Source organism: Lynx rufus, unplaced genomic scaffold, assembly GCF_022079265.1.
Source record: "Lynx rufus isolate CCGP_SWC_20201006 ecotype Redwood Valley unplaced genomic scaffold, mLynRuf1.p SCAF_5, whole genome shotgun sequence".
NCBI classification, from domain to species: domain Eukaryota; kingdom Metazoa; phylum Chordata; class Mammalia; order Carnivora; family Felidae; genus Lynx; species Lynx rufus.
The window spans coordinates 98054429-98072237 of NW_025814867.1; the positions used below are offsets into that span (position 1 = coordinate 98054429).

The following is a 17809-nucleotide window of genomic DNA, read 5'->3' on the forward strand; positions in this document are numbered from 1 at the left end:
GCAGAGCTTTGAATTTTGCCTCAAATGACAATCCACGAATAAATCATTAAAATTTCTCATTTATTTTATTTGATGCCAAGCACTTCAGAATTCTCAGGAAATGTCTATGAAGGGATCAGTCAATATGGAGAAGTGTAGAAATGGTATGCCATTGGGGTCCATCCTGGATTCTGGTTTTTGATTGCCTTGATTATCTAAACACATGGTCTCCAATATGAGCAAACTCGGTGTAGTCTAAATTATTGGTAGCAGCACTTCAATATGCAAAATCAAGTTTAATTTAAAATTGTATTTTAAGAAGGAGTAAGAAGGGAAAAGTGATGCAAAACCACATTGATAACAGGACACCAGATATTTCAAATGGTTGCAAATCACGATTTTAGACGTCGAGGACAGGGAATGCATGCTTTAAAAGTATGGTGTTTTTATGCGCAGTGGCCAAATTACAGTAATTTGAGACTTGGGAGAGAGGACAATCATTTGAAATGGACACTCAGTAAAACAGAAAATAAACAGAATGTCATTAAATAATGGGGAGAGGTAGCATTCTTCACAGGAGGGGAAGCAAACCTCCCAAGTGGCAGTCCATTCACACCTCCCTCACTACATGTATATAAAATTTCATAATAGCTCTACTAGCTTGCATATGTTAACAGCTGCTAAACTAATGCCACATACCTGAACATACATATCCACATTGCTTGCTTTCTGTGGGACTGTCTTCTTTCTCCACAAATTAAAGAGTCTGCAGGGGAAGGCATATAACTTTGTTTCTTTTGAATCTTCTCTTAAGTCTTGTATTTTCCATTACCCACCATGGTTTGGCAAATGTCACTGATGGACTGAAAATAAAGAATGACTAGCTCTGTGGGCACAATAGCACCTAGAAGTAGAGCACAGAAAGTTAATCAGGAGTGTGAAAGGTAAAACAGAAATTTAAAAATAGCCGTAATAGTGAAATTCTTAAGAAGCATGCAGAATATAGACATTGCCGCTATTTCCTCTGAGCATAGATCAGACACTTAATCATTCTTCTCTGAATTCACTAAAATTTGAAGGAACATCTTAGTGAGAAAGAGTTATAAAACACTTTCCCCCCCCATTTAAATTTAACATTTTGAGAAAAAAAAAAGTTCTTTAAGGGACAAATGTCTCAAAGACATGGAGACTTTTTTGCTTATCTTAGAAAAAGGAAAGTTGAGTTACTGAGCTAATTCCAGCTTTTAAGCAAGTTAAGGGAAATAAGAAATGAGATTTTCTGTTTTCTTCACTGAGGATCCATAGTAATAAAATATGCTTACCCTTATCCTGCAACAAAAAATCTTTAGGTTTGATAATGAGGTAGGGTCTTGATAGTGAAGCTTCTGAATACCGAAGGGGAAGTTGTGAGATTGGCTTCTGTGAGGCTCTTTAACTTAAATCGGATAGACCCCCATCTTCTGGACAAGTTTACCTGTGTCAGGGGGAAGAAAAGGAATGATTTCTCTAGGCGGTTCACATTTTTCACACGTTTCTTCTCTCCCTTTTTTTTTTTTTTTTAAAGCCACTGTTATTCAGAGGCAAAAACTGCGGGAAGCTACGGGGATTTCTAAATGTGCTTGGCAAATGGGAAAGCAATAGCAGAGCCACCAATGAATCATGAATCACACTAGATTACTCTGTGTTACATATGCTCACTTATGTAGCCATCACACTCTGTTACAATCATTTCCTATAACAATTGATTTACTACAAACTTTCAACAGTGGTTGAAAAAAAATTTGCTCGTGAACAAAGAAATTAGAGCATATTGTTCAGTGCTCTATAAAAAGGTATAGTAGACTTTTAGTGCAAAAGTTATCACATTTCACTCTCTGCTTGTTGGTGTCAGTATTCAAAGTCAAACCCATTACCATTAAACTTAAACCATCTAGGGTCTCCTGGGTGACTCAGTCGGTTGAGTGTACGACCTCAGCTCAGGTCATAATCTCATGGTTCATGGGTTTGAGCCCCCATCGGGCTCTATGCTGACAGCTCAGAGCCTGGAGCCTGCTTCCAATTCTGTGTCTCCCTCTCTCTCTGCCCCTCCCCTGCTCTCGCTCTGCCTCTCTCTCTCTCCTTCTCAAAAGTAAATAAACATTTTAAAAAATTTAAACTTAAACCATCCCCTTCCTACTGCAGTAAGTGAAATATTTTTGATTCATCTCCAAAAATATAAAGCCAATAAGTGTTGGTGGTATTTGCTATAAATAAGGGGAGAGACCCACAGAATGCAGTTAGGGAGAAGACATCCTCAATTAGAAAAGAAAAAAATCTGCCAAACTCCTCCTATTTGCCAAGCACTCATCTAGGAACTGGAGGTTCAGAGGCAAATAAGTTTCCATCAGTAAAGAGTGCTCGCAGACTACTGAAAACAAACAGACACATACACGGGTAACTCTAGTTAAATAGATATGTATTGGAGTAAAGGTATAAGCAAGGTACTCTATAGATTTTCCTGGGACAATTCTGGTTTGTGCCTATGGTGGTTTAATTATTCATAGGGTCCTTATATGCCCTGGTTTAGACAGTAAGTTATACGTTTACCCTATAAATAGCTATAGCCGTCAAATCTGCCTGAGGTTGTCTAGCGAGAGTTTCCACAGATTAGGACAGACAATCAAAGAGATTAAGAATGCTTTGCCACACATGTTGTCTACATTCAAATAGAAATAGAAATGAAAAACTTAGTACACTGACTTTCATTTCTCCCAGCGTTGTCAGAGGAAGAAACTGGGAATTTAACTCGTGTGATGTGAGGAGAGAGGGAGAAGGCAGGATAATCTAAACCCATTTATTGGTATATGATATGCACAAAGGGTGTCTTTAAATGAGCCATTAAACTATTGGATCCCCTGAAGCTCTCCCGACTGAAAGGTGGTGTGAGAAAAGACTAGAAGCTATGAAGGGAATTTTAGAAAGATGGCTTAAGGTTCAACATAAGAACCCTTATTTGGTGCCAAATTTTGTACAAATAGAAGGAGTCTAAAGCAGGATTGGGTTGCCTATGAGGCTGAGAGCTCTATGCCCCTGATGGTGTGCAGCAAAGGCTGAATGACCGTCATGAGCAAACTCAGGCATTAGGTCAAAACTCAGGCCACTGATTAGAGTTCTATACACATTGCTGATCCTATGATCTTATATTATGCATTGGGTTTTTTCGAGTAGCTTTTAAGTAAGAATCCTGCGCTTGGGGAAACCCCTAGAAGAAAAAAAAAAAGTAGAAATATCATGAAAAACAAACGAAACAGTTTGTGAGCTAAATGCTCGTGACCCACTCTGAACACACACTAAAAAGAGATGAGGGAATATCAATACAGATCTCACTGAGCTTATTCTTTGCCACTCTTACAAGGAAAGCAGCTATTTGACACATAATATTCAGAAGACATGCCTGCCTCAGAGGTCTCTACCTCTTGGACATATACTCATTTAAAGACGGAGCTGCTGCAAAGTCTTGCTTTCCAGTTTGATTTGCATAGCTCCAAGTTTCATTCGAATGGGACCTGTAGCAAAGCTATCATTAAAGAGAAACAAAGCAGAAAACTGAACAAAGGATACATTCTGTGCAAAGTTAGAAGTTTAGACTGTTTCAGAGATCCTTGTCATGGTAAGAAAGATGTCCGCCCCTTCCCCCACCTGAAAAGAATAGCAGACAAGTGACAAAAGGAGGCTCCCTGGAGGTAACATGGGAGCAACGAGTAGGGGGACTAAAGGCTGCACACACGAAGAGAGAGAAAGGGGTTGGCATGGACACAGGAGATGCGGCCAAACACCCTGCATTCACAGCAGAGATGCGTGATTAGGTTGGAATCACTTTCGCCTCTTCCCCAGGGTATGCAAGTAGGAATAGGTCAGGCTGAGGCAAAAGGAATGACATCCTGATGAGGCTCAGCTTTCCCAGGGGCCTACAAAGGGCGGCAACACAGCTAGAGCCAGAATATTCTCACTGGCCCCTTTATATGAAATCTTGAATATCTACATTTACAGATTAAAATGTTTTCCAGTACACCAGAGAGAGAAAAGTCTTCTGAAGGTAGTGGAAATGACTTTAGTTCTCTAGTGGTTAAGAGTCTAAGGGCTTAAAGTGAGGAAAGTTGGTTTCAATCCTCTGCTACTTAACAGATAGATTTATGGGAAAGTATTTAAATTACTCTAAGTTTTCATTTCCACATGTTAAAAAAATTGATAATGCATACACCACTGAGCTCTTCTAAAGATTATATTACACATGTGAATTGTGTAACACATGTAGTGTCTGGCAAATAATTATTAACAATAAAATTTTTATTCAGTGAGGACTGTTACCCATTTTCGTAACGTTTTCTGGTCACTTACACCAAACCCTGCCTCATCTTACGTCATTACTTTCTGTCTGGTCCTTGACATTCCACACTCTGTTTCAGCTTTGGCCTGCTTCCCCAGATACTGTGTTATCTCCCTGCTTCAAAACTTCATGCTTCTGTTCTTTAAAAGGTATACTTACAATGGTTTGTAAATTCAGTACCAACAATGTGCAAATATTTCAAATCATAAAAAGAATACATGACTTCTAGGAAATACTGTTCTTGTTATTGAACTCTGAAGGCACTCTTCATCTTTTATAACATTGACCCTGAGCCCATTCATGTCAAGTGAACAAGATATTATTTTATACTGTCTTCCTGGGAGGTTAAAATGACTCACCAAAAGTCACTCAGTGATCTCAGATGAGGAATCCAATGAATCAATCTAGAAATCTTGATCTAAAATCTGCCAGGGTCTCCATTTACTAAGAAAAAGTCAGCCTAGAGAGGATGACCCCCAGGAAATTTTATATTCTGTTATTAGTTTTTACCACATGCTTAAAATGTTTTCTGGATTTGGACTTGCCCTCTGATTACCCACAGGATACAGGGAGAAAGCTGTGTCAGTTCCCTTCTCAACAGCTAAAGCAGTCCTTGTCACCAAAACTATCATATGTTAGATCACATGTCAGTGTCTGTGACATAGTCAGGCCTTGGCTTCCCAGGATCTACTCATTACAAGTGAGTTTATGTGCCTTGAAGCATATGGCCTTGATATATGATCCCAGAGCAAAAGAGCAAGGTATTTCAAGCTGGCCACAATTTTATTGACTCTCACAGGCTTTCTTTGTAGTCATTCCAATAAACTAGACAAGAAATTTCTGATGCTCCAAGCTATCCAGTCTGCAGGACTCCATTTCATGATTCAGAGTCCAACTAAACAACTCAAGAGTGCTTTTGTGTGACACTGTGACCACAGGAATAAATAATTGCTTAGTAATTCTCTTTGAGGCAGAAAATTCTAAACATGGAGGAACCATTTCCCCTTAATGGGAGCCAGAAATCCTGTAAGTGCTTGAAATGGCATTCACAAGTCTGAATGGTAAACAGATAAAAACAGGAGCGCACCAGTTGCACAAATGACTTGCTTGTCACAAACTTGTCATTGCAGTAATCTAACATTTCTTTCACAGAGCCCGATGGAAAGGATGGAACAAACAGGCCCTGCTGACGTTTTGGCTCTGCTAAGCCTTCCTCGGAGCTAAAGCATCTGCAGCATCTTCCTGTTCTAGACCCTTTATCTGCTGAAGTTAGCTGATACTGTGCATGTCAAAGAAATGTTTGACTATTGCATTAACAAGTTGATGACAAGCAAGTTATTCCTGCAACTGAAATACTGCTGCTTTTAGCAGGCTGCCATCTTGACCTTCATCTTATTCTACAGAAGAACCCTAACAGAGCGGAGCACTAGGGAGATACCAGTGTTGTTGCCCCAGGCTGTACAGATACACAAGGACCACCTGTTCAGAACTTAGGTGCAGCAGTATAGGGGACACACCAGGCAGTTCCGTCAGGGTTATGGGTAGGATTTCCTGGGAAACTGTAAATGTTGCAAACACGTTGCACTGTCCCAAGGAGTCTCTTGCTGGGATAAAGGGAGATGCACAGAGATTTCATTTCCTACTGCACCTCTTCCGTTCCCCACACACGTGTGCACACGCAGACCTGTATATACTTCATAAAATATTAATAGCTGGGAAAGTTAATGAAAAGTGTATGCCAGCTTCAAACATAGTTTTTGCCAGTTCTTGGAGTTCCCCTATTAGTGGCCTCTCCTAACCTCCTCCCCATTCAGAATAGCATCTGGAACTATCTAAACCTAGTCAGAGCCATGCTCTTATCCCTGAAAAGTGAGGAATGTCCATTGGCCTCCTTGCAGACACTTTCATTAGCCCTCTCTAACACACTCCCCGTTGATCTCCAACCTCAGCTGCCAGCAGGGAGTGCTCACACACTGTGCAACTTCCAACTCCTGCCTTACTGTTTGTGTAGCCCTCCTCCCGTGGGGGACCCACCCTTGAGCTTCCTTGAGTGTGCAGTGTGGTGGGTCTCAGGCTTATCAGCACACAGAGCTGAGCGTCGCCTGTAACTGGAGACTTGCCTGTTGCATTCTGCCTCTGCTGGTGCCTTGGGCATACCAGCCCTTGAACAATGGAGCATTGGCCCTAAGACTTTAGCCTTTTCATAAAGCTGAGCTTCTCTTATTCATCAAGGTGTCAGGTGCCCTGGATTCCGTTTAGACCCTTGGTTAAAGGTGCAATGATACTGTCTTGTCTGGTTTAACTATCGATGAGAAAAACTCGCATTCTCAGACTTATTTTCTGGCTGTTGCCTCAGGTGCTTTCATTTTTAACCATCTTGTGTAAAAATGGTTATCATCGTTCAGCCACGGGAGCCCATATTTCTTGCCAAAGTAGTGATGGGGCTTACCTTTCTTTTAGATTTGGCAAATTGACCACAGTACTGTCTCCCAGATGAAATGTTCTACTCCCATCCCAAATATCTCATGCTGCAATCGATACCTCAGCTTTGTTACCTCAGAAGACAGGTGGGAAGGGTGTGAGGCAGGGTCCTACGTTTTACACAAGGAAGGATCTGTCCCCAGAAAAGGAGGAGGAAGTAGTTTGAGGTTGGGGCACTTACATTTTCTGAAAAAGAACACCTGTAAACAAACTCTTTGAATTTTAAATGGAATTTTAGTGAATTTTTCTTTGTTTTTTAAAGTTCCTTAATAGGATTTCTGTAATGATTTTGTGTTTTCTTTTTTAATAGAACTTAAATGGCAAAGAAACAGTATGCTGTTTTTGATTCAGGAAAAAAATAAAAATCTTTTTTTATGGGAATTCTCTTTTTAAATACACATTAGGGAATAGATAATGGTACCAACAATAAAAAACGTACCCTCTTCCTATTCAGAGTAATAGCTGATTAGTGTATGTGTATGTGTTTTTAATATATATTTACTTACTTATTTGATTATTTGTCTATTTTTTTAAGAAAGAAAGGAAGAAATAAAAGAAAAATTCTTTTGCTGGAGTAATCTCATTAAATTCATAGGATTTTAGGGCTGGAAAGGAACTTGATTATAGTGACTTTGTGTCATACTCACGCTTGAGAGGTGGATACTGAGACCAAAAGATGTTTAATAACATGAATGAAGATACCCAAAAAGATTGTGGCAGATCAAGGCCTAAAACTTTCTTCTAAACAAACACTCTCATTTGAATAACTTACATTGATGTACTTAAGTCTAATAGGGCATTCATTTTTGGAATAACTGGGGTCGCATACTGGCAAAGCCAGTTTAGGGACGTATGTTTGAATAGTTTGGAGATATTTCTTCCTAAGCTGTATTTAATCTGAGTCATGGAAGGAACCATTACAATTTCAATGAATTTTTTTCTCTTACAAGGTTTCAAGGAAACACTTTCTCCATTCCCATTTTGGCACCTGAAAACATATTTTTAAACGGGTCTGTTCCTTTAATAAATATTCGTTTAAGTAGATCATATTCTAACATTCTTAGAGACAAAAAATCTTTTATCAGATTAAAAGAAATCTGTTTTTTATTCCCATTTTTAGCCATGTTTGAGTTGGTCCTTGTCAGTTTCCCCAACAAAATACTGATTAAGACATCAATGTTTTTGTTTGTTTTGGTTCTTTTAATTTAGCACAAGGGGAAAATTTTAAAAAAATGCATTTACCTTTTTGCAGCTATGATAATTATATACGCTATTTTTCATTTATGCAAAACTTTATTTTTGAGGGTTTTCTTTTTGTTTCATTTCTCTGTTTTTGCATTTTCCAAACATCTGTACCGTGGCTGGTGGCGAGTGTAGCAGTGACTGGCACTTTTCCTCCACGCTTTGAGAGAAAGAGAATTGGCTGGAATAAAACCTTGCTTTCCATATGGTCGACTTGAAACAGCATTGAAAAGGTATCGTCTCTTTTTCTTTTCTGAAACCAGAGGTGAAACGCACGAGCAAATAGCAATGTTGATGCCAAACCACCTGCTGATTTATATCAGAAAAGTCCTTGGCAAGGCATCCCCCACCTTGTCCCCCACTTGGCGAGGCATCCCCCACTTTGTTGAAAACCTAAATAGATGATCTTTGTGCACTGGTAGTGCCACATCAACAATATATGCTGCCAGTCACTCACTTAAGAAAGCCTAGGTTCTACACATAGTCAAGAAATGAAAGGTTTGCTTTTGGTTTGACAAAATGAGCACTTTGTAAGTATGTTTAAAGGGCTGTGAACCGCTTGCTGATTCCTGGAGTATTGGGGTCGGGTCTATTGTCAGGGACAGTGAAAAGAATATGACACTAGTGCCTTCTTTCACCTTGATTAATTCTAGTTAGGAAAAGCAGTAGTCTTCGCCTTATCAATTATTTTAAAGTAATATATTTCTAGCACATAAAAATATAAAGAATAACGTGAGCATACAAGAATCCCGCACCCAAATTGAACAAACCTTAACTAATTTGGCACACTCATTTTCAAAACTGTTTTTTGTCTTTTATTATTCTAAGTTACATACGATGATGTACATAAATTAAGTGGATAGCTTGATGAGTTTTTATGTGAGTGTGTTTCCATGAGGCAACACCCAATCCAAGATACAAAACATTCACAATACCTAGGAAGAGTCCTTGTGCCCTCCCATGTGTGATATTCTCCAAAGCTTTAACATGAGGTTGAAAACAAGCAAAACTATTCTGACCTCTATCACTACAAATTAGTTTTACACAAGCCAAAGCCATAGTGTGGCTTATATAAAATGTATTCTACTGTAGATATCACTAGAATGCATTTATTGAATCTCTCGTTGTTGAACGTTATTTCTAGTATTTCCCAATCACAACAAATACTGCAGTTAACATTTTTATACATATTTTTACACAGAGGAAGAATTGCTTAACTGTAAGAAACATGCATTTTCACTTTCACTAGGAATGTAAAATCTCTTTCCAAAATGGTAGTGGTGGCAATTCATATTCTCATTAACTACCCATGAGAACTTCTCCACATTCTTCACAACATTTGGAATGGCTAGGCTTTTAAAATTTTTGTCAGTTTGTTAGGTATTAAATAATGCCTCATTTAAAAAAATTAATTTATAAACCATCAGGACTCTCTCATGTGTGTTGGCTGTTTGGGTCTTTCCCCATCTTACTATTAGGTTATTTGTTTTGCTACTGTTATTTGGACCGGTTTGGGTTTTCGTTTTGGTTGTTGTCGTATTCTGGATTATCATCCTTTGGGTAATAGAGATTGCAAATATATTTTTCTAATGTGTAATTTCTTTTTTAACCATATCTGTAGTAGCTTATTTTTTTAAAGTTTCTCATTTTAATGCAGTTAAGTTTATTGATATTTTCCTTTATAGTTTGTGCTGGGACGCCTGACTGACTTAGTCAGTTAGAGCATGCAACTCTTGATCTCAGGGTAGTGAGTTCAAGCCCCATGCTGGCCGTGGAGCCTACTTTAAAAACATGTACATATATGTTTATATATATATATATATATATATATATATATATATATATGTGTGTGTGTGTATACATACACACACATATATATGTGTATATATGTGTGTGTGTGTATATGTGTGTGTGTGTGTGTGTATGTATATATATATAGTTTGTGTTTTTATGTCGTTTAAGAAATACCTCCATATGAAAACCTTCCTTGATTTTCTTCTAACAGTTTCAAAGTTTTGCCTTTTACATTTAGATCTGTAAACTTGGCATTTATTTTTGTATGTGGTATTTTAAATGCACCCCATTTTCTTTTTTCCATAGATGACCCAATTATCCCAGCACCATTTAAAGTTGGGTATCCTTACCCACTAATTTGTAATGCCATCTTTTGCCTACATTAAAACTATTCTTAGGATCTTTATTTCAACCATTTGTTTCTCTATTCCTGTGTTAACACTATAATGATCATAATTAATTATAATTAATTATCATAGCTTTATAATATTCTTGTTAACTGGTAAGACAAATCTCTACATTGTTCTTTCAAGTTCTCTTGGCTCCTTCTGGGCTTTTATTATTCAATATAAATTTTAGGGTTAGTTGGTCAAGTTTTGCAAAAGCCTTGCTGAACTTTATTTGGAGTGACATTAACTTTAGAGAATAACCTGGGGAAGAATTGACATTGTGATAACATTATGTCTTTCTACCCATTAACAGACTATATTCCTCTACTAAATCAGATCTTTATTCTTGTTCTTTATTCATTTTTTATAAGTTTTACCATAAAGGTCTTGCTAGAACCTATTTTGTTAGATTTCTTCTCATATTACTTGGATCTTTGAGCTTTTATGTAGAGTCTGCTTTCCATTTCATTGTTTATTGGTCATCATTACTATATATTCAGAAACTTTGCTTAACTCTGTTATTAGTTTTAATGACTAAACTGAAAATTCTCTCAGATTTTCTACATAGGTATGTGTATCATCAGTAAATAATGACAGCTTTTCTCTTCAATTCTAATTCGTAAGTGTTCAATTTCTTTTTCCTGTCATATTGCAGCACTAAGACTTTTATATAATGTTGAATAAAAGCAACGATATTAGGAATATCTGTTATGTGATATTTGCCTAGGATTTTGATAAATTGGAATTTTTGTGTTAAGGAAGTTGCCACCATCTATTTATAGTTTGCAATGCATTTTTAATCAGAAATACTAGTTGAATTTTATCTAATGTATTTTCTGCATCAATATGATAAAATTTCCCATTAATATGTTAATATTTTATATGATATTAATGTATTTCCTGATATTAAACATTTCTTACATTCCTGGAATAAAACTTTACTTGGTCCTGGTATGTTTTTTTAATCCACAGTTGAGTTTAATTTGCTGATATTTTATGTAATATGTTTGCACAGGGAGATTAGTCTTCAATTTTTCTTTCTTCAACTGTTATTGTAAAGTTTTGGTGTTATAGTGGTACTAGCCTCATAAAGTAAGTTGAGCAACATTCATTTTTTTTTCTTTTTTTTCTATTTCTGAAATAGCTTTCATATAAATTGGGAGTACCTATTCTGAAAATTTGGTTAAACTTGCCTGTAAAATCATCTGGACCTGGTATTTTCTGTCCATAGTGAGTAGGTAGAGTAGGGTGGACTTCTGATTATCAGTTCAGTTTCTTCCATGGTTATTGGTTTATTCAAGTGTTCTATTTCATCTTAATTTTAGGAAGTAAGTTTGTTTTTTGGTTTTTTTAAAGAAAAATATACAATTAATCCTTAATCAGGGCACCTGGGTGGCTCAGTTGGTTAAGCATCCAACTTTGGCTCAGGTCATGATCTCACAGTTAGTGGGTTTGAGCCCCATGTCAGGCTCTGTGCTGACATCTCAGAGCCTGGAGCCTGCTTGGGATTCTGTGTCTCCCTCTCTCTCTGCCGCTCCCCTGCTCACTCTCTGTCTCTCTCTCTCTCAAAAATAAACATTAAAAGAATTTTTTAATTTAAAAAAACCCAGTTAATCCACACTTTCCAATTTATTTGTATAAAACTGTTCATAATAGTCTTAGATTTTTAATTTTATATTTAATTATGTCCCCTTCTTATGCCTAATATTATTTATCTGAGCCTTTTTTGTTATCATTGTTAGACAATTTTCTGTTTCACTTACTTTTGTTAAAAACTGTCTTTTTATTTTATCTTCTTTATTGTCTCTTATATTCTATATCATTACTTTATGCTTTTATCAATATTATTTTCTTCAGTCTACTTAAAATTAGATCATTTTTCTTTTTCTAGATTCCTGAGTTAAATTATTACTCATTTAATTTCAATGCTTTTTATTATTTTAAAGTTAACTTTAGTCTCTAAACTTTTTTCTAAGTTTTTCATTAGCCACATAGCTTCTTTTGGTATGTAGTTTTGTTCAATTTTAAATATTTAGTAATGTCTGTTTTGATTTATATTTAACTTAGAAGTATATGTCTTTACTTTCTAAATATAAATTTACTCTATTTTTATTACTAATTCTGAATTTAATTGCCTGTAATGAGACGATGTGTTTTATATGGATTTAATTAAAATTTTTTTTTTAATTTTTGTGACCTAGGACATGTTATCTATTTATTCAGTGGTCATATTAAAATTTTTATATGTATACCTAACTATATATTTTTCTAATAAAAGATAAAGTCCACTTTTTAGTATTTCTGACTTTCTCCCTAATGTAAAAAAAGGTGCCTAGCATGTAGCATGTTTTATCTACTTACTAATTATCAATCTGTTATTATAAGTACTGAATGGAGTTTTAGTTTTACCTATTTGTTTTAAATATATGCAGAAGTGGTTATCATTGATTTTTATAGTTAATGCCTAATTGTATTTTCTCGTATATTTTAATTATTACTGTGTCCACCATTATTCTTGGATGATATGGCTTCCTTTCGGGTGCACTTTTCTTGTTGAATTACATCTTTTAGTAATTCGTTAGGGAGGGCCCTGGGGAGTATACTCTTTTTATATATCTAAAAATGTCTTTATTTTATCTTTTGTCTTAAACAGCAATTTATCTGGGTATTTCTGTTCAGCATTAGAGGATATTACTCAATTAATCTTACACAATTGTTCTTCAACTATCATTACTTAAGAGAAATCTGATATCAATCTAGTTTTCATCTCTTTGTAGTTAGTCTACCTTTTCCCTTTGGTGACTTAAAAAAATTTTTCTATATCCTTGATGTCTTATATTTTCTCTGAAATGTGTCTAGATGTGGATTTATTTTGAATTATCAGTCATGAACTCAGGGTATACTTTCTAATCTCAGGACTCTAATGCTAGAAAATTCTCAGTTATTATCTTTTCCTTTATTATTTCTTTGTTATTACCCCCATTTTCTTCTGGGATTTTGTAAGATGTATATTGGTGTTTCCTAGTCAATTTACATATTTCAATTGCTCTTTCATTTTCTGAAAAATATATTTTACTTTCCGTGATTTTTTTTTCGAGTGAATTCCTTAATATTACCTTCCAAGTCACTAATGCTCTTCTTGAAATTGCCCAATCTTAAATTATCCTATCTATTGCATTTGTAATGTCAATGAACATATTTTTCATTTTTAAGATTTCTGATTGGTTCTTTATTCACCTATTCTTATCTTACTGCTCTATGTTTTTATTTAGCAATTTCTTGTTCTCTTATAAGTATGATTTCTTATATCTGAGCATCACAAGCATACTCATGTTGAGGTCGTTGTCAGACAATTCTATAAAATCAAATTCACCTATAGTGAATGTTCCAATTATTAATTTTATTCATTGTTTTTCTTATCATTAGATTTCTTGCTATGTTTTAGAATTTTATTTTGTAGGTTGATGTTGGTCATAAGGCTTTTTTTGACTTGCCTCTTGGTCCTCTTTCTTCCTCTTTTTTTCTTTCTTCATGCATCCCTGGCTAGTGGTTTTCCAGTTGCCTCTTATTGGGATTTCTGGGTTCCTAATCTCAATCCAAATTTTGTACCAGTAGCTGTCAGCTTTATCTCTTTAAGGATATTTGATCATGAGGCTGTGTCTTTATCCTTCTACTTCTCAGTGCCTAAAGTGCTATATAGGCTGTTGCCCAACGTAGCAGTTAGCCAAATTTTTTGCAGCCTCTTGCTGAAGTAGTGAGCCAGGCTCAGGTCCACCATTTTATATGGAGCCTTTTGGCCTCATTTACTCCAAAGAGCCGCTAGATTCCCAGCCATGTCTGTGTGCTTCTGAGTGCAGATTTGAGCAGGCTTATAGCTTCAGCCCCATTTGCTTCTTTTAGTTTCTTTGTAAAAACGATCCTTTTTAAAATTCAACTCTGCCTCTTCGATTTTCTCATTTTATACCATATCAATTTTTTTAGTTAACAGTATATCTCAGGTGGTACTCCTTTGATTTCACCTCTCTTTTATTTAGATATATCATTTTAAAACAAATATTACAAATAACAGTTGTTATTATTGAATGTCTAGTTGTACTAGACGCTAAACTTTATAGATACTATCTTACTCAGTCCTCTCTATAATCAGTTATTTTTATTCCCACTTTATAAACTAGGAAATTGAGGCAGATAGGCTAAATTCCCCCTTAGGAAAGAGGTTATAACAGCAAATGGCAAAAGTAAGATTTGAACTCAGGTTTTTCCACTACCAAAATTAGTGCTCTTAAAGTACTACCCTCTGGTTAGATTTTGTGTTTAAAACAAAAAACAAAAAAACCTATGCTATAGTGTTTATTTTAATAAATTAAATAAACTAACTGTTATTTATTGTAAAAATATACCTGCTCCTAAACCTCAGAAATCTTATTTTATATTGTCTGGTTTTTTTTATGTAACCTTGATCATGTCTCTATCCTTCTCTCTCTCTCTTTTTCTCTCCCTCTCTCTTTCCTTTCTCTTTTGATATATGATTGTTCTATTTGTTATTAATCTAGCAATTTAGAAGTTATAAAGCATAGTTTATTCTTATAATAACAATTACTATTATTTTTTTTAAAAATCCAGCCCTATTTTCTTTAATTATCATCATTAATGAAATTGTATGCTGTATGAAATGAGAAACTTAGGATGCTGTTTCTTTATTTCTCCTCCTATTCAGTTTCCCATTTTTTGTTATAACATATTATGTCAGTTACAGATTATTATTAGTTTTATGATACAGCTGTAGAGGGGATAATTGCAAAAAGTTAAATCATTTATTTGGGTAGTAGCTTCTAACACAAAGTAGGTACTTAATAAATAGGTGTTGAGTATGAAACGAATGGACCTGTTTTGTGTACAATACATACAAAGAAAGAAAACATATCTGAAATGTCTTTAGAATCTACTTCTACTGCTACCTTGGATTTTATAAACTGTTGGGCCACCATATGATTTAGTAAATACTCTTTCTTTTACTTCTTTTATTAGGCAGACACCTGCTTTGTGAACCAACCCTTTGCAATCAGTGAGCCTCTATCAAAGTTCGTTTCACTCACAGCTAATTCCACCTTTGCCCCTTCTTATCCTGCCTTACCCCTACATATAATAAATATATCTGGCAACTCCCATTCTCACTCAGCGACTACTGTTACGTTTTCATTTGGCAAATAATGTGTGATTCTTGAATATGAAATAGTGACTAAATATCAATAATTAAATCATATTCAATTGCTATTGGTCCATGTTCTTCCACAGTAATTCATGTTGTTTACTCTTTAAATGCAGGCATTTTGCAGTAGTTCTTTTGTTTTACTTTTTAAGGATAGTTCTTAAAATCCCCAGTCATAGTCAAAGGAAATTCTTTATAGAAGTTGCTAGGAAATTGGATTTTCCTTTGAACACCACTAGATAGTACCAAGAAATTTAATGATGATCTGTAACATGCTTAAAAATATATGATGCTTCTATTGTAGCAAAGCAGATTAAATGAAACAATGTAGATTAACAAGAAAAACGCAAACTAGTATAAACTGGATCATTTGCTGATGTGCAAATTTTATGGAAATTTTAATGGCATATCTGATCGATTTATAAGAAGTGCATATTTGTGTTTATAAGAACACTCAAGCCTCCTATGTGGCATGATTTTAATAGTATTTTGTATGTAAGAACAGATTGAAATTAAACTGTCTTCTTAGCTGTTTCTATTCTTTACATTGTAGAAATGATTTTCATTATTCTCTATTTAAAAGTCACTGTAACTGGGAATCAGGAGACTTGGTTTTGGGTCCCAGTTCTGTCATTTAACAGTTTCTCTTCTCTTGGGTAATTTATTGAATGCTTTGAGTCAGTTTTTTTTTATTTATAAAGAGTTGCATCTTTTTTATATTTATAATATACCTTATATTATATTAATATGTTTTATATTATAAATATAAAGAAGGAATCAGAATAGAAGAAATCTAGAATACAGACAGGCAGTATATAGTGATAATATCAGAGATGGAATGGAAGCAAAGATATGAAGATACTGAGATATTTATTTGTTTAAAAAATCTAAAAAGATTATGAAAAGAAAAAAATTATGAAAGAGGACATGCAAATGTCTAATGAACATATGAAAAAGTATTATAACATACTAGCACTTATTGGCATGACTTATAAAAATAATAATTCTCAATGCTAGTAAGAGTGCAGTTAAACTGGCATTCATATAGTGATGGTGGGGGTATTGTATTGACACTAAATTCTACAAAGTAAAATGGCAATATATCATCAATAACCTTTCTTTAAAAAAATGTATCTTTTTGACTCAATAATTTTACTTCTAGGAATCTATCTATTGGGAGTAGAAACTCAGACTAAGATTTATGTACAAAGATGTTCATCACAGTGTCATTTACAAAAGTGGAAAAGGGGGGAAAAATCCTAATAAATCCTAAAAAAAAATCTAAAAAATATTTAATTGGAGAAATTATTAAACAAATTATGGAACATCCATAGTTATCTTTGCACATAACAAGTATTATTTACATAGTTATTAAAGGTATTTTAAAGAACTTTTTTACTAGGAAATGTTCATGAAATAATGTAACTAACAATGCATAATCCAAAAGAAATTTGTATACCTAACATGATCCTAAATTATAAGAATGAAAATATTTGGTTATAATCAAAGGAAATACATTAAAATGTGAACCACATTTGTATGGTGAAATTAAGTGATTTTTTTCTTCTTTTTCTTAAACTTTCTAAATGTTCTAAAAATATGCTAATAATTATAAAAAATAAATTTTTAAGCGAACAGCAAATAATTTAAATAATATTAATTTAAAATTTGATAATTCAATTTAAGAAATTAATATATGTTTAACATTTATCACCCTTAATGGAATTAAAATGTTTTGCTTTCCAATGTATTAAGCTTTTGAAATATCTGTGATACAGATTTTTGGAATTAGATCATATTGAATATGATATGGTGTGTATTTTCTGAGCCACATCACATTGTTTCTATTGCTCAGTGCTTCTCAGAGTCTCTCTCTCTCTCTCTCATTTTTGTGATCCTTGTGCATTTGCCTCAGGTTTTCAGCTTGTGCTCTAACATTCTAGAACCTCATTTTCTTTACTCCATCAATCAGTTCTGACATTAATATGCTCAAAGCACATGTACATGTATATAAGATTATCATAAAGGAAGAAATCTAGATCACTCTTTATGTTTTCAATTGTTTTTTTTTTTTTAATTTTTTTTTTCAATGTTTATTTATTTTTGGGACAGAGAGAGACAGAGCATGAACGGGGGAGGGGCAGAGAGAGAGGGAGACACAGAATCGGAAGCAGGCTCCAGGCTCCGAGCCATCACCCCAGAGCCTGATGCGGGGCTCGAACTCACGGACCGCGAGATCGTGACCTGGCTGAAGTCGGACGCTTAACCGACTGCGCCACCCAGGCGCCCCTCAATTGTTTTTAACTTCAAAATTTCTCATCCTGTAATAATGTAATAATCTAATAATAA

The 17809-nt window shown here is 34.8% G+C and overlaps 1 protein-coding gene across 1 annotated transcript in view; it reads left to right on the forward strand.

The window, feature by feature from the left end:
* Nucleotides 1-17809, forward strand: part of ZBTB20 (zinc finger and BTB domain containing 20) — a 763926-nt gene that overhangs the window by 522569 nt on the left and 223548 nt on the right. Inside the window, exon 13 of the mRNA XM_047100214.1 lies at nucleotides 8204-8301. The gene's annotated coding sequence lies outside the window, so the exon portion shown is untranslated. The remainder of the gene's footprint in view (nucleotides 1-8203; nucleotides 8302-17809) is intronic.